Here is an 18589-nt window from a genome sequence, read left to right on the forward strand (position 1 = left end):
TTATTTCATTCCGTTTATTAATTATTTTTTTGAAATTTTACTTTTTTCGAGATTCAATTTCAATTTTAATTTTATTGAGTCTTTTCTTTTTTTCCACTTGCTTCACAAAATGCAGAAAATCGTTGGCTTTTTTCGATAGGAAATTTCTTGTTTTTTCAAACTTTCAATTTTTTTTTTAAATCCAACGATTTTGTTGACTTTTTTCATTTGACAGGCGAACGGCTCGAGGAAGCAGGCAGCAGCGCGTACGTTCAATTTTCCAAATTGACAATATTTTTCATTTCCTCTGTCCTGTCATCAAAAAAGTACTGAGATAGATGAAAAAAAAAAAAAATTTGTAATTTTATCGAAAATACTCGGAAAACGAGCTCGGGGATCGAAAAAATTCGAAAAACTGGCAAAACTCATTTGGAAGCTGAAAAAATAATAGCAGAGATAAAACAATGAGTTTTTGGTCATTGCACGACCCACACCTGGCGAGGGTCGCTCCATCGGAGGTCGGACGAGCGGGGTGGGGGTCGAGGCACGTGCTCTACTTGTCCTCGGAGATTGCGATTGGCGCTGGGCTTGATCTGGGCACGTGCCGCAGTGCCAGTGGACGTCGTGCGAGGTTCACTATTCGATAAAAGAAGGAAAAAGTGTTTGAACGAGATTGGAAACTGTTGGGAGTCGATGTGCTCATCTGGAGGCGAAAAAGGAGGGAATGAAGTTCGAAGAATGGGGAATCTCGATGACTCCGGTCGCTCGAAGCTTCACTCCAGTTTCGAGCCTAGTTGGAGCCACAGGTAGGTGGTAATTAACAGACGAGTCGAGAGAAAAAGAGAGAGAGAGGGAACGAGTATAAAGTCATTTAACGCGAATCGAAAAGTGGATCAGGCTCGTCTCACGTCACTGTGTCTTTCACGCTTTGGCGGCGAGTGCATGGCATCGTTGATAGCCATTAAAACTTGAGAGCAGAGAGAAATGGTGAGAAACTGGAGAAAAACGAGAGGAGGGCAACGAAAACAAATCGAGGAGAATTCACCTGACGGAATGACACTTCGTATGGCAAGAAATATGACGACGCGTCAGGATCGAGCATTCGAGTTTATGATCGATTTTCGTATCAATGTCAAGGGGAGGTCAAACGTTCGGTTCGATGTAAAATCAAGGTCAAACATTCGTTTCAATGTCAAGCCAGATTTTCATGTTTCGAGGCAAACAATCGGGTTCCCTCCAAGGTCAAGGTCTTGTTCCAAGGTCGAGGGCCCGTTCCAAGGTCAAATGAATGTAACTCGACAAATCTCAAGGTCAAATTGACCCGAAATTTTGAATTCGAGGTCCAATCGCCACGGAGAATCAACGTTTTTTTGCTCGAATAACGAACGAGTTGGGAAATACAAAAAAATGGCTGATCCATGGAAAAAAAGGGGAATTGCCGGGACAGGGTCGAACGGGAGAGGAAAATACGAGGCGGGAGCGCCGAGGTGAGCGAACGAATACGAAGCAGGTGGCATTTTGCCTGACAGGCAATAAAGAAAGTCCAGTTTCGTCGAGTGCCGCTCAAACCCACGGTCCCACCCAAAGAGAGTAAACACAGAATAAAAAATTTGGATAATTAAAGAACAAAATGAAAAAATGAGGGAAAATTGAAAGCCAGAAAATCGGAGGGAGCAAAGGAAGGCAGGAAACACAGTGAGAGCCGAGTCGAGTCGTCTATACTCGAAGCAAATACACACGCGAGTCCTTGAAACGAGGAGGTGGTACAGGGAAGGTGTACCTGACACGGTGGTGGATCCCGCTAAAGCGATACTCCGAGACTCGGCGAGCGAAAGAAAAAGAAAGAGAACGAGAGAGAGGAAAAGAAGGAAGACAAAAAAGAACTGCATCGCTCTTCGTAGAGCGGCTTATTTCTACCAGCCACAGACTACCCAACCATCGCACTGCACACATCAAACCACCGGAACCCGATCGACACTGGGACCGGAGTGACACTCTCACAGTTTCCAAAATTATTTATTATTGATTAGAAAAAATTTTGCCCTTTTTTTGGACGGTTTCACGCCTCCTCGTCGTCGCGGTTTCGGGCTTTTTCGGCACTGAAAATCCCCTCGAGATTGCAAATGGTTTATTGGAAAATCGAACATTTGCTGTTGAATCGAAACGAAAACGGAGGCGGAAATTTTGGCGACGATCCGAAGCCTTCCCAATGGGCCAATCGATGCTTTTCGACCAAAATTTTTCACTCGCGAGGCGGTGAATGGAATTTTGAAAAACTCGACTTTTCGAGACGCACTCGGAATTTTATTCGACGACCACGAATCGCGGCGGGACCGAGGCACTTGGGAAATTCGAAAAATCCCCCTTTTTAAAAGCCCTGAGGGGAAAAAAATTCCCCACCGAATCCCCCTGTGCATCCACATCCGGACCGGACCAAAGTGAAATCGACCGGAAGTCGCGAGTGCGTGTGTCTTGCGGAGGTGAAAGTTCAAACGGGGGTCAAACGAGACTCGAAATAAAGCATCAAAAATGACGGACAATTTTGCCGAATGTACGAGGGCGAGTGAAAAGTAGCCTGCAGCGAGGAGCCGGCTCGAGTTTCATGGGTGAGTTGACAATTTCAAAATTTCCTCACAAAATCATCCAAATTTTGCTTTTGAGCCCCCAAAATTATTGACTTTTTTTTCTATCGTCGTTGAAATCTCAAAAAATTACACTTTTTTTAACATTTTGAGAAATTTCATGAAAATTTTACGAAATCGAACTCTTTGCACAAGGGGTCAAAGCACTTTTGCTCGTTTTCGATTCCTAAATCAATCGAATTCGAGTCACAAGGGAAACCCGCTATCTACCGACGACTGCACGCTTCCGGGGTTACGCGAATGCGGCGAAAGAGCATCGATAGTCAAATACAGGCATTCTTGACCCCCCGAGCCGGGAAACCGTGTACGTAAAATCGTAATAACGAGAAAAGTAAAAATCTAACCGAAGGCCGAAGCGTCCCGATCTTTATCGTTTCGCGAACGATGCTTTATGGGAATCTGCGTAGAATTTTATGGCTACTGACCCCGGCATGCGGGTGTTCGTTGAAAAAGTTACGGAAATGAAAAATTTCGATCAAACTGATTTTGCGGTACGAATCGAGCTTCAAATTTTTAACGAGCTAATAATTTTCATCGGAATGACCAAAAATTTATTGGAAAAATGTTTGTTTTGCATTTTTTCGACTGGTTGAAACAAAATTGAACGAAATTTTGGAATAAAATTGTCAAAATGAAAGAAATCCACGAAAATCGGTTATTTTTGCTTTTTTTTTTGGTCGACTAAACGAAAATTGAGACAATTTTTGAACGATTTAATCAAAAACAAAAACTGGTCGACAAACATTCGTTCTTACATTTTTTTTTGATCGGCTGAACCGAAATTGAAAAAAATTTGCAAAAATTATTATCAAAATTAAAAAACTCGTCGAAAAATATTCGTTTTTCCATTTTTTTTTTTATCGACTCAACCAAAATTGAACAATATTTCGAATTATTATAAAAATCAACAAACTGGTCGACGAACGTTCGTTATTCCATTTTTTTTTGATCATTTGAAGAAAATGGGTCGAAGACCTTTCGAGAGAGCAGCCTTTCAAGGCCGCTTACTAGACCCGACACTCCTGCCGCCTCGCTTAATACAAATATTTCTCGATCTCGTTTATTAATATGGATTCGAGCACAAAAATATCCGACGGACTGAGAATTTTTTTCTCTCCAGATTATCAAATAAAACCCGAATTGTTAAATTATTGCGTTTCCATAAAAATGGAAAAACAATAAACCGGCCGTTCGCTGCACAAATGTAAAGACATTCGTACCGAAGCGTATAGATGTACATTGACTGGCGCCACGCCTCGTTGCTCCAGTTCCCTTGATCTTTCTAGTTCGTTTTCTTCTTCCTTCTCCGCTTATCTCTTTCGCATCGTCGACTAGACACGATGTACGAGCTCTTCCAGTCCGATGAGATTTTATTTTCTTCTTGAAAAGCGATTTTCCAACGATTTGATAACTTTTTATTTATTTATTAATTCTGCTTCGAATTGGTGCGACTTTTTTGATGGTTTAAGGTGGTTCTGGAGCGTGGACTGGAGTGGGAAAAATTGGAGTGTATTTTGTAAATTGGAAAAATATAATTTTGCCGAAATTTTAGTAGATTTTTCATACAAAAGTATTTTTTTTCATGTCAACTTTTTTAAAATTTTTACCTTCAATGGAATCGCCCATGCACGCCAACAAAAAACTCGCAAATATTACAGCTAGACACACACGTTTTCCGACATCCTCCTTTGCCAATTTTCAGCTTCGATTTTCTCCTTTTTGGCGTACGGGATCGCTCCCTGGCTCCTTCGCTGCTTCACGCTTAATGAGATCAGACGCGTTTTCATTGATACTCGCACGCTTTCGAGAGATATAATCCTCGCGGATATTATTCGCCGAGGTGCTTCCCACTTGGGAGACTCGACGCGAGTTTTTTCGCACGAGAATCGGGGCCCTCGATGATTTTTCTCCCCTCGATTATTCGGCGACTCGTGGAGCTCGTGAAACTTCAAATTTTTCATCGAAATCCGAGCTTCTTATGTTTCTAATGAGTTTTTTGTTTTTGAAACATTTTTTTTCTTCAATGACATTTTTCCTGGGAAAACGGAGCCAAAGGATCGAAGAGAAATCTTTCTCTGCGGCAAATTTGCCTCTAAATTATCGCACGCGATCGTTTCGAGGATGAAAAAAATAACCGGCTTTTAGAGAGCCTTCAGAGAGCGTAGCATATGTTTATGGTGATGGATCACTGTGCGAATCGGACATTGTGACATAAAAGGTAAAGTTAAATGCAACGGGGCAACGCACCAATGTACTTTTACGAGAAAATTTACATTTCCAATGACCGAGCTGTATACAATGACAAATTAAAATGTCACGGACCACTATTAATATTGTTTTATTGAAATTAAACATCGACGGATACCGTTCAACGCTAATTATCGAAGTTTCTCTCAAGTGCAACTGAGATATTCAGTTTTGCAGTAAAATTTGAATTTTTTAGTATAATTTGAATTTTTCGAGTGAAATTTAAATATTTGGCGTGAAATTTAAATTTTTGGCGTGAAATTTCATCATTTGCTCAACGCTCAACACTAATTATCGACGTTGCTCTCAACTGCAACTAAAATAATCAGTTTTACAATGAAATTTGAATTTTTTAGTAGAATTTGAATTTTCGGAGTGAAATTTAAATTTTTGGAGTGAAATTTGATTATTTGCTCAACGCTCAACACTAATTATCATCATTTTTCTCAACTGCAACTGAGATATTCAGTTTTAGAGGTAAGTTCAACTTTTTGGAGTAAATTTTAAAGGCCTGGAGTAAAATTTGAATTTTTGGAGTAAAATTCCAATTTTTGGAGTAAAATTTGAATTTTTAGAGTAAGATTTGAATATTTGAAGTTAAATTTGAATTTTCGGAATACGATACAAATATTTGGAGTAAAATTTGTATTTTTTGGAGTGAAATTCTCATTTTTTTAGTAAATTTCAATATTTGGAGCGAATTTCGAATTTCCGATGTAAAAATCGAGTTTTCGGGGTCAAATTTCACCTCGTGAGGTAAAGACTTAATTCTTCCGAGTGAAATGCAGTTCTAGAAGTAAGATTTTAATGAGCTAAGTAGCAATGAATGTTGTGAGTAAAAAAATGATTAATCTCAGTAGAAATTGAGCTTTTGGAATGGAGCTGCGATCCTCAAACGTTGCAAAAAAGAGTGGAAATCGAAGCTGACAAAATTAGAGATAAATGAACTAAAAAAATGGCCTCGTAGCACGTGCAGCGACTAAAAATATACCGAATGAGAAACACAGTTATAAAAAAAGTGTTAATTTTCGAAGAAAAAATGTTGGACAGTGAGTTTTTGAGTGGCAAAAGTAGGCAGAGGTTTAATCGCGATGGTCACTTCCATAAATAGGTTTGCTTTCGTTTTGTTGCTTTAGCCATACGTGGTTTACGACGGTCACGCTATTACTCGTTCGCTGTGACATGTTCGCACTCATCGTAATGCTTTTTACGATGTGGAGAGCACTCCGGAAGGAGAATCAGCGGTTGCGTATTACGATCGTACGCGAGTAGACAATGTACCGATGGCATGTGCGGAGAATTAAAAAATTGGGGAGAAAAAAGGTTGAAATTTGAGCTTTTGAATTTTTCAGATTTTTTAAAATTGTATTATCAATTTTTTTAACACCGAAAAGTAAGTGCACGAGCGAACGATTTGTTGGTAATTATTTTTCCGAGATTTTGAGTGTCAGCTGGCACTCGAGGCGTCAAGTATTTGGAGAAAAAAAAAAGAGAGAGAGAAAAAAAAAGTCACGCTCGTTGGTAGGATAACGAGGAAGACTCATCGCGAGTTATTCGAGGCGCGAATGGAGTAATGATCGATTACCAGCACCCGCTCTCGCTCTCACTCGTATTTTCTCGTCCATATGCTCTCCCGGGAAGAGCGCAAAGCTCACAGAGCCACCGCTACATGAATTGTGATGGCGAGTAACGCGTAAATATGATAGGCGAGCGTTAACGCAACGTTAAAACGGAAATTATTTGTGCGCAAGGTGAATATCCACTCTCGTTGAACTGCTGTCGCGAGTTTCGCCGTATTCGCGGCGTCAGCGACGCTCGCGAGAGTCTTTTCTCTCGGGAGGATAAAGCCAACGGTGTATTTTATATCATAGGTCGATTCGGAGAGGGGAAAAATCTTATTCGCCATATGGAAGATCGCGTCAGAGTCTTCCGGTTAAAAGGGAGAATCGAGGGAACAACGGATGAAGCGCTCGCGCGAGCAAAGCGAGTGGAAAATTCGTTTGCGCGAGTAGAGCGAGTCAAAAATTCGCTCGCGCGAGTAGAACGAATAGAAAATTCGCTCGCGCAAGTAGAGCGAGTGGAAAATTCGCTCGCGCGAGTAGAGCGAGTGGAAAATTCGCTCGCGCGAGTAGAGCGAGTGGAAAATTCGCTCGCGCGAGTAGAGCGAGTGGAAAATTCGCTCGCGCGGGTAGAGCGAGTTGAAAATCCGCTCGCGCGAGTAGAGCGAGTGGAAAATTCGCTCGCGCGAGTAGAGCGAGTGGAAAATTCGCTCGCGCGAGTAGAGCGAGTGAAAAATTCGCTCATGCGAGTAGAGCGAGTGGAAAATTCGCTCGCGTGGGTGAAGCGAGTTGAAAATTCACTCGCGCGAGTAGAGCGAGCGGAGAATTCGCTCGCGCGGGTGAAGCGAGTTGAAAATTCGCTCGCGCGAGTAGAGAGAGCGGAAAATTCGCTCGCGCGAGTAGAGCGAGTGGAAAATTCGCTCGCGCGAGTAGAGCGAGTTGAAAATTCGCTCGCGCGAGTAGAGCGAGCGAAAAATTCGCTCGCGCGAGTAGAGCGAGTGGAAAATTCGCTCGCGCGAGTAGAGCGAGTTGAAAATTCGCTCGCGCGAGTAGAGCGAGTTGAAAATCCGCTCGCGCGAGTAGAGCGAGTGGAAAATTTGCTCTCTCGGGTAGAGCGAGTTGAAAATTCGCTCGCGCGAGTAGAACGAGTGGAAAATTCGCTCGCGCGAGTAGAGCGAGTGGAAAATTCGCTCGTGCGAGTTAAAAAAATCGACGGACCCAAGCAGAGCGAATGCCGTGCGACTGCTGTCGTCAAACACACGAACACGTGTCTCCGGCGATCCGCAAAACAAAAAGGGAATAATGAGTCTCAAAATGAATGAATGCGAGCAAAAACGTTTGGTCGTTGAAACTGGTGAAACACTCTCGTTAAAATTGTAGCAATCGAAACACACACACACACACACACACACACACACCATATTATTGTTTACACGTTCAACATATTTCCAATCCTCATTTTTTTATTCTCAACTCACTAATTAACGATCTGAGAGATCCGAGATCGTTGCGACTTTACGAGTCGAAGCAACGCCGATATGGCTGTGCTGTACACTTTAAAGACAAAACTCGTATCGCCTTTTACTTATTCAATATTTTTTGTCCCTTCTTCCTCTCTCTCTCTCTCAATCTTCTTTAAGCACACACGTGGAATCGGGCTTTACTGTTAACTATATCGCACGCCCGTCACTCCGACTCGAGTTTCGGCCGTCCCTTACGACCGTTTCGACTCACGCAAACTCCGGATAAACGTCACAACGAAATTGGCCAACAATGAATTATTATTTCGATGCAATAAACGTCGATTTATTTGACATTTCGAAGCGGACCTTTTAGACACAAAAAAAATTCAAATAAACCTCGCTCCTTAAGAAAAGTTTTGTTATTTTCATCATTTTGACAAACTCTACATAAAATTTAAAAAATTTAAAAAAAAACCACATTTTTTCATCGAAAAAAATGGTTTTTTATTCACCCCGAAAATGGGAAGATTTTTTCTCCTGGAAATCTTCGTCAGTGGGAGACAAAACGTCGCCGATGCCACTGACAGGCCCGCTTTGCGCGGGAATCGGATCAAGTGTGCCGCGGGAAAAAAAAATCTCGATTTCGCGAGTACGAGGCAAAACGAGGTGGAACGTTTCGTTTTCTAATCTCGCGCGAGTGAATAAGCAAAAGGTAACGCTCTCGTTTCCACGCTACGAGGATATTGCGGAAGCCCGATAACGCATTATTCCCAGCATCGCGAGAAACAAACCGAGCGAGGCCGATCGTTTTTTTTTTTTTTTTTTTTTCATTCTCTTTCCTTTTTACACGAAGTGTGAAAATCGAAGAGCCTTCGTAAGACGGGGATAAGAAATTCCCTCGCTTTTCATTACGTGGGCACGGGGAAGATCGGAAGAGCAGCAAAAATTCAGCGTTTAATGCTCTCGGGTCACGCTCCAAGATCGATTCACGTCGCGTCCAATTTACAAGCAATTTCACCTCAAATTGTGGGACTTAGATTAGATTATGGGATAAAAAAGCAAAAGCATTTCACACAGAATTGAATCTTTACTTCTGCCTTCGGTCGCCCCCCCCTTAATTTTTGGAACACCAATCCTGGGCCTGAACCCCCTGAAGAAAATCGAGCCACCGGTTTCTCGGTTTTCCAATTTTCGTCAACGAAAATTTGAAGGCGGATCGCGGCCAAAGAATCGATTTTATGGGCGTCTAAATTCCATCGATTTTTACTCCTTAATTAAAGATACGATCCCCTTGAATTAAGCTCAGGGTTACTCATTCGAAATAGTTGATGCATTTTTTCAATTTTTCATTTTTTGTTTTAACAAAAAACCAGTTTCGCTCAATCTTTAAGGTAATATGTCTTTATTGCTGGTAAGACTAGAATTTTTTCTCAAACCTTCGTTAAATGCTTAATTATTATGGCCCACGTTTTTCATAAACTTCGGAAAAAGCGTTCATTCGTTATATGGAAAGATAAACGATTTTTCGAGCACAGAGCACAGTGTATTTTTCGTCATATTTAAGCACGTTTATCGAAATAACCAATGAGAGGAACCCCTTAAAATTTGATGCGGGTTTCAGTGCATTCAAACTTCGTGTAAACTTCAAAACTTCCTTAATAAAATAGTTTCGTGCATGAGCCACCTCAACAGATAAATACTGATGGGAATCGAGAGAAAAATGAAGAATTTGAGCACTTTTTCTATAACATTTTTGAAAATAAACAAAATATCGTTAGAATTTTTTCAAGCTTGATTAAAAAATTATTTCGAAAATCGACTTTCGAACCGCTTCCCTGCACCCTCGGATTTCCTTCGACCGATAAAATCGGCTATTTATTAATGGACAAAAATAATTATATTGTTGTTATTATTGGCACGTTGAACCGTACGTGATGTGATCGAACCCCATGTAAATGCATCGAGCCGTGAGTAATTTTTTCCTTGTGTACACGGAGCGTCGTTCTTCGCAGTCGCTACGGGAGTTAAGCCACAATAATCCGAGTGAATTAATTAATATTTATAGGTATGCCCACGTGGCATGACGAGCTTCCTTCGGTGTACTATTACAGCCGGTTCTTTGGCGCGTCCGCGCGCCCATTATAAAATACGGCGTTCTAATTTCGCAGGTGCAAGAAAAAAAAGCGAGGAGATCCGAGCAATGAAATAATACAGATTGAAAGAGAAATTATAGAAACGCGTTAATAAAAAAATTGTGAACTCCCCAATTATGCGAATTCAAGCGGACGTAAAAAATGTTTTATTCCGAGAGCAATTTTCGACGATTAATTGTTCTGTTTTCCCGCACATGCGTTAACGGTTTATCTGCCACCATAGAGTAACAGATGACTTTAGCTTTCGTGTGATTTTTTTGGATTTAAACGCTTCTTGAAACAATTTCATAATGTTAAAAACTCGAAATTACTAATAAAACACTTTTTCGCTGATTAATATCATTAATTTTAGTGCTGCACGTAACTCAAATGATAACGTTTTTGATTCGCACGAACTTTTTCAAGTTCATTACGGCACCCGTAGGAATAAATATTCTGAATTGTCATTAAGTACTTGGCCTCGAATTTATATCGTAAGTTTTAATGCTGGACGTAACTTAGATGGAAATTCTTTTCAACTGATTTTCAAAAATGTTTCATTTTGATTTTTTATTCATTTCTTAAGTTTTATTAGAATTTTTTGACACTTTGAAAATAATAACAGATTTGGATTTTTTTAAATGTAATGTTTTTTCATGATTTGTGAAATTTTTTTCAAATTTTTGTGTGGAAATTACTCACAGTTGGTTTAATAATTTTTATTCTCGAATTTTTTTTCACATCTTCGTGATATGATCAGAAAACAAGGGACCATCTATCTACTTGTACGTACGTAAACGACGTACGTTTACGAACGTCCAGCAGTGCCTGAATCGCCTTTAAATAAAAACTGTTTTTAGAAGAGCTAGCAATAGAAATTAACAAAAATAATCCTCGCGCATTGTTTATTAGTATTTAAACTTTGTAAAAAAATTTATTTCGTGTTTTTTTTTTAATAATTACAACATAAAAAGTCACGTTTCTTGAAGCACTGTGAAAAAAAAAGCTGCTCCAAGGTCTGCATCGTCTCTTCTCGAAATTTTGTAGTTCCAGTCTGTCGAGCCGGATTTTTGAAATTCGAAAAATTTACGAATTCACGGCAGTTCTAAAAATTGTGCATTTTGTCTCATAAATGTCGCACTTTAGTCGTGTTTATCAAATTTTTTAATCGCAGCATCAAAAAAATCCGACTCGACAGACTCCAGAGAAAACAATTTCGAATATTTAAAAAAAAAGCATCAAAAAATATGATGACACGGAGACAGAAATTGCCTAAAACTGGGAGAATAATAAATCTGTAAAAAAAAACGATTTTTTGAAATTTCTGGGCGTCAGGCCTTAATCCTTCGACTATAATTGATCGACGCAAAGTGGAAATAATTAAGGTAGCAGGGAGAGCTGAGCTTTGCCAGCAGGCTCTTGGGTTTCGAGATAAAAGCAAACACGAGCGATGGAAAAGATCGTTAAACGAAGACAGTTAGGAAAGTACCTTAATGGAAACCGTGAGGTTGGAAATTGTGCGAATCTCAATGAGTGCAGTATCATTTGCAGGAGTTCCTGCAGAGAAAAATTATTTTGTTTCCTTCGTGGTTTTACTGTCCGAGAAGGGGAAATGAATTTAAGAAAAATTCGAGAGAAGATTTCTCCACTTTTCTCGTTCCCATGCTTACAATTTATCGCATTTATTTCTTTCAATTTGTCAGGAGGTTTGACAGCGGAAAAAAAAGCGTGGAGAAAGAGACGAACGATTTTATTACTCTCGTATTAGCGTATATTTAATGAAGCATAAAGGACAAAAGCCGTTTGGCACTTTTTAAAAGGCGTTACGGTGTCGTGAGCCAGCGAAAAAAGGCAGTCGGATCGAGGGAGAGCCGGGGGGTCAAGAGGCTGGTAAAACTGCGTAAAGAGGATCGAGGAACGACCCGGCGCTTCTGACTTTTCGGCGGGGATCAGTTCGCACGTAAGTGCCAGGAGAAACGGTTTTTTAGAAGGGCGTGATAAAAGAAATAAAGAAAAAATGGCTCCGGTCACCAGATCCAGGTCCGAAGAATTTTGGCGGCGAGAGGAAAGAGGAAAACAATGGTTTTTCTCGAAAAATCGTTTGTGGGAGTAAAACGAAGAAAAAATTCGCTCGCCCGGGCCAAACGGATGGAAAAGTCGCTGGCTAAAAACTGGCTGAAAGCTGCAGTCCGAGTGGACAATTCGCGCGAGTAAAGCGAGCGAAAGAACTCAAACTCGCTCGCAACGTTTCCGCTAAATTTTCCTTCCACACGTGTTTCCTCGTTTACCAACTCACGATACGTTTCATCACGCACACTACAAAACCAGAGTATTTAGCGCTCCGCGCAAGTGCCGTTTAACCTTTTTGGCCCACGGGGGTTCAAGGTGCACGCCGCGGTACCGGAGCGCCGGACAGACGCGATTTGTACGCGAGCCCTGTGGGCGCCCCGTGCACCGGAGGCCACCGAGCACAATTAAAAAGCACTCCCGGGCTCCCGGCACTTGTAAGTTTTATAATTGCCCGCTTAAGGCCTCACTTTATTCAACACACTGCCCTGTCTGTGCACGTGTGTGTGTGGGTTGAACGATAGGAAATCTAGAACACAAAAAATTGTTAAGCAAATCAGCGAGCTCTGGGCAAAGGTCCAACTGTGAAGGAACGTACTTTGTTAACACGAACACTGGAAAACTTTGTTTTCCTACCAAGTCGAAAACTCATCGTCGTAAAATTATCAAAAGTTTTCTAAACATTTTTTATCGCTGCGACATTTTTTCTCACGTCGGTGTAAAATTATCAAAAGTTTTCGAAATATTTTTTTATCGCTGCAACATTTTTCTCGCGGGGGTGTAAAATTATTAAAAATTTTCCACAGTTTTTATGGCTGCAACATTTTTTCTCACGACGATGTAAAATTATTAAAAATTCTACTAAATATTTTTTTATCGCTGCCACATTTTTTCTCACGTCGATGTAAAATTATCAAAAGTTTTCTAAATATTCTTTTATCGCTGCAACATTTTTCCCGCGTTGGTGTAAAATTATTAAAAATTTTCCACAGTTTTTATGGCTGCAACATTTTTTCTCACGACGATGTAAAATTATGAAAAATTCTACTAAATATTTTTTTATCCCTGCCACATTTTTTCTCGCGTCGATGTAAAATTATAAAAAATTCTTCTAAATATTTTTTTATCCCTGCCACATTTTTTCTCACGTCGATGTAAAATTATAAAAAATTCTTCTAAATATTTTTTTATCCCTGCCACATTTTTTCTCACGTCGATGTAAAATTATAAAAAATTCTTCTAAATATTTTTTTATCCCTGCCACATTTTTTCTCACGTCGATGTAAAATAATAAAAAATTCTTCTAACTATTTTTTTATCGCTGCAACATTTTTTCTTACGTCGTCGTACTTTCGTGCGATCTTAAACTGACGATCGGTCGAATCCTCCTACCTCGTACAAAATGACGTACACTGCCAAGCCAAAAAATGATTTCGGATGCAAAGTACGAGAAAAAATAAAAGGAATAACTGACGTCTCTCTTACCTTTCGTCTTTACATTTTCTTATTGCCATAATAACATGTTCCTCGTATTATATAAATATATCTCAAGACCCCACGTACCACCCCGGGCCCGGCGGAGCGGGGACTCTCAGAAAACGTAAAACCTCTCGAGAGGCCCACGCGAAGCATAAAAAATAAACATCGTAATAATTCCCCTAAGAATTTTTGTACGGAGAATATAAAGACGGGAAAAAATAAAAGAAAAAAGAAAAAAGAAAAAAAAAAAAAGAGACAATTTGACAGCTCCGAAGCCCGATGCCAATGAAGGAAATAACGTGTGCGTCGTGTCGAGATTTTACGTTCGTTACATTTCCGGAATTTGAAGCGGTCCGACGGGCCTCACGATTGAGAGGAATGGAAAAAACAAATTCGGGTAATCCGATCTCGGAGTGACACGAATCCAATTCTCGGTTCAATCCTTCGGGATCTTCGGGACGATTATTTGTCTTGATTTTAAAAAATATAATTGTAATTATTATTGAAAGCGAGGAAGATTCGTTTACTTGATTTTGCAATGGGAAAATTCGCTTTCGGAAAAAAATGAGGAAACTGATGAAATAAATTTGCGGTAAATTCATTCCCCGCCCCAGATGACTCGGAACGAGATTATTCTTGGGATCGGAGTTTCTTCGTTTGGCGAATGCTTTTTAAAATAAATGACGAGCCGAGAGGAGGCGGCCGAACTAAAGACGAAGACATTTGGGGGATTTACGAAAGTAACGATTGCACGAAGCAATAAGCCACGTTACACACTTTACTTCGTCTTTATGGCCCCATAATTTCAGGCTTTACACTCCGGCCGATTTTTTCCTCTCTCCTCCCCCACACTTTTGACATTTTTTGAGGAAATTTTTTGTCTCTCACCGCGCGCTCACGAAAATGCAATACTTGTCTTGAGGATGAATAATTTTTTATCACCCGTCTTTCAATGCTCCATGGCGTTTGAAACGTTCTTTTAATCGCGAGAACTCGTATTTTCATTGCAGCACTTATCCTCACGGTTTATTATTCTCGCGATTTATCTTCCGGATGAAAAGCGTTGGGGAAAACAGCAAACGAGGCTCGGAAAGACTTTTGCCAGTTTCCTCTCTCACGTTTAAGTTTACCATTCGATAAGCATCGTTACAAGGTTTTTGACTCGCTTACCTCGCGAGGCGAGCGAATTTTCGTCGCTGTACTCGCTCGAGCGAATATCTCGCTCATTCCCTCCGATTTTTTCGGACGTTGTACTCGCTCTCTTCTTCCGGGAGAATCGATTGTTTTTTTCGCATTTCGGGCTCATTTCTCGGACCCACTTGCGCGGGGTCCGGCAACCTAACACATTTTATCCAACGGATTTATTCAAATATTTTTTCCCCTTTTTTCCCCCGAAAGAAGAGCGAAGGTGCAGCACCCCGAAAGTTTTGCTGCTTCCCATTATTTCTCTCTTTTTCGCTCTGCCTCTTTCTCGTGAGTTTTTCGAGGTTCAGACCGTTAAGTCCCTTGTGAATTTTTAGCTCCGCCGCGAGATAAGGGCCCCGTGCTCCTCGCAGCCAACCAAGAAAGAGAAAAACGGTAAGAGCGAGTGAGAAAGCACGAGAGAAAGCCACAAGACCCCGTGGGGCACGTTTGCAATCGAAACTCAAGACGTCCAGTGAAAAGAGGATGAAGCAAAAAGAACACCAACAATATATACACGCATACGGTCCTCGCGACTCGTTAGGCTTATCTTTATTCTGGATAAGTGCTACGTGTGCCTTTCTCGATGAAACGTAATTGAGTCGGGAGAAATATAGGGCGGTTTTAAATTGAAACCTATCGAAATATTATCAATATTTATATACTAAATAAAAAGTAATTAAATAAAAAGAAAATTTTATATTTTATAAAGTTTATAAAGTTTATAAAGTTTATAAAGTTTATAAAGTTTATAAAGTTTATATACTAAATAAAAAGTAATTAAATAAAATAAAGTATACTAAATAAAAAGAAAAAATATGTTTAGCAAAAGTGTAATAATAATGATTTTTTCATAGGATCATAAAAAGGTAATGTTTTCAGGAACAAATTCCAATAAAATTGAAAATGATTTTAATATTCAATAAATAAAATTTTTTAAATTTTGTTTAAATTCTAATCGTAAATTCGAGAATTAAAGAAAAAACGATTTTTCGAGAAAAATATCATTCTTATTTGTTCGTTTACTCGCAAAATGTCCCCCGAACTTTTCACTACCTCGAAATTCATTTTCGGGGTTAAAATGACTGGAATAAAATAAAAAATTCATTCGCCTGAAATAATTTCAATTTTAAATAAATTTAATTGAGAAAGTGTTTAAATTCTACTCGTAAATTTGAGAATTGTAAGAAAACGATTTTTCGAGAAAAATCAAATTTTCATTTTCTCATTTACTCTCAAAATGTCCCCCGAACTTTTCACTACCTCGAAATTCACTTTCAGGATCAAAATGACTGGAATAAAATCAAAAATCCATTCGCCTGAAATAGTTTCAATTTTAAATAAATTAAATTGAAAAAGTGTTTAAATTCCACTCGTGAATTTGAGAATTAAAGAAAAAACGATTTTTCGAAAAAATCAAAATTTTCAATTTCTCATTTACTCTCAAAAAGCCCCCTAAATTTTTCACCACCTCGAAATTCACTTACGGAGTTAAAATGACCGGAATAAAATCAAAAATCCATTTACCAGAGTTCAGAATAATTAGCTTCTCGCTTTTACGATCGCGGAGGGCTCATCGAAGCTGCAGCGAATCAACGAAACCTCTTCGGAGGATTTACACTGTCACTTTAAATGAATTCGCATTAATATTTGCCCACGTAGGATGGATAATCGAAAGATTAAAAAGGGGCTATCAATTGGCGAGTTGGTGAATTTACGAAAGCTATCAACTCGATGGTATCTTCATCCGAATCGATCCATTTTCGAGCGTAATACACTCGTTATTTGAATTTAATGGTCCATTTAAAAATAATTAAAAACGTGATTATCGTGCATGATCGCGAGTCAATAATTCGAGCAAAAGCAAATATTCGAAAGGCAGCATTGAAAATCGAGGGAAAATGGAAGAGCATGGAAGCAAAATCTTGAAAAAAAAAAAAAAAAAAAAAAAATGTCAGAATTCAAAAAAAAAAAATTCAGGGCAGAAAAAATCGAAATTTTGATCTCCCTCCCGTTTTCGTTTCGACGAAAAACCCTCCGCGGATCCGCCAAAAAACAACGATAAATCCAGAATCTTTCCGGGCCTACCGGAGCGCCTGTTTTAATTTTTTTTCCTCAGGATAACGATCTCCGCCCGCTTCGTACGTAATTCCCGATTAGCATCTACCGAGAATCCTGCAACCTCACACAAAAATAAGTAGCACGTTAAATTCGATTTTCAGTCGGGCTCAGCTCATTTCGTAAAACTGGTTCGAAAGAGCGAGCATTATTGCACACTTTCGGGGACTCGTACTAACATATTTACGAATCGAGACACCAAGCTCGCCAATTAAAAGCAATTAAGAATCGTCCCGGACCACGAAGACTTCGCTTTCGTCCTTAAAAGCCGAAGAGCAACGAAAGCGACGAACGCCCTTAATTTCGTGGAGACTCGTTAGTCAAAGGTTCGCAAAATCGTTGAAAAAGGTCATGAAAATTGAACGAGAGATTCGGAGCACGTTTTTTTGTGGAGTAAAAAACATATTTTTCCAGCTTCCTTTTTCCCCCGAAGATTTTTCCGAGGTGAGTAAATTTTTTCCATCTTTCAATCCTCTCAATCCCTCCAAAGAGTTACGAAAAATTGAATACACGGAAAAACATATTCGAAATTAGAAATTCCCTCACCCAGAAAAATCCTACAAACTTTCTAACTTTTATTTCTGACCTAAAAACGAAATTCGCTCAAAAATAAAAATGAAAACCGAGGAGCGAGGGCCGCTCGCACATCGACGAGAGCAATTCGCAGCTCAATATTTCCGTGCGCGAGCGTGTCAGGAGCCCCGGGAAGAGGCGACAGGTAGGAAGCCCGTGTTACTGCTTCGAGTCGAGCCCGCTTATGTCAAAGTCTTTTACACGCGATATTGAGTCCGGTAATTGCACACGGCTCGAGGTGAATAATTTATATTTGCCGAAACGTATGCACACGTATGAGAATCGGACTGTCAACCGCCGAGTGAAGATTATTTATCGAGCAATCTCAGCCCATTAAGGAGCACGTTGAACTTTTGACGTTGCGCTTAAGGAGTTTCGGTACAAAAGTCTAAATATTAAGAAATTTATCAAACTTGGTGATAATGTTGTTCAACATCAAGTGCAAAAACACAATTTTTTTCAAAATTTTCTTCTACTTAGTTATCGAGTAATTACGCATTAAAGCAGATTTCTTATGCCCGGAAACGCCATGCTTATACACGTCAACTTTAGTGATCAATTACTCGATAACTGTGTAGAAGAAAAATCTTAAAAAATTTGTATTGCCAAATTTGGCACTAAAGAATATGTTCACCAAATTTTATAAAATTCTAAACTTTTTGAAATTTTTTATGTTTTTAGCATGGTTTAGCATGGCAACATTGTATTGCCTGTACCGAAACTCCTTAAATCTCGTAACTTTATTCTCGTTCGAGCTCAAAAGATCCGAAAATTGGATCGAGAGAATTCGGAGCACTTGGAGGCCGTTCGCGGGGAACTTTCCAAATTTTTTCATCATTGGCAAACTCATCGAAAATCCCACAAGCATTTACTCACGAGTTTTGAAAATATTATAAAAAATTTGAATAAAAACAATGCAATATTCCAGCCGTGAAAACTTCCACGAAAAGTATTTTTGACGCGACTCTGAAAAAATTTGATTTTTCGACAAATTTTCTACGGCCTTGGGCCTTAATGACACTCGACGCCGTCTCGATGACTTCCGAGCCTTCGTGGGCTCCGGGGGAGAGTGGGCGAAACTGAGGGACACCCTGTGGATGGTAACTGAGTCATTCCGTCGTTCTAAATATCGGGTGAAGGTTCCCCGA

The 18589-nt window shown here is 39.7% G+C and overlaps 1 protein-coding gene across 1 annotated transcript in view; it reads left to right on the plus strand.

Moving 5' to 3' along the window:
* Positions 1–1928: 1928 nt before the first annotated feature.
* sha (shavenoid) overlaps positions 1929–18589 on the plus strand; it is a 52559-nt gene continuing 35898 nt past the window's right edge. Inside the window, exon 1 of the mRNA XM_043432208.1 lies at positions 1929–2585. The gene's annotated coding sequence lies outside the window, so the exon portion shown is untranslated. The remainder of the gene's footprint in view (positions 2586–18589) is intronic.

Source organism: Venturia canescens, chromosome 11 (assembly GCF_019457755.1).
Source record: "Venturia canescens isolate UGA chromosome 11, ASM1945775v1, whole genome shotgun sequence".
In the NCBI taxonomy this organism is placed as follows: Eukaryota; Metazoa; Arthropoda; class Insecta; order Hymenoptera; family Ichneumonidae; genus Venturia; species Venturia canescens.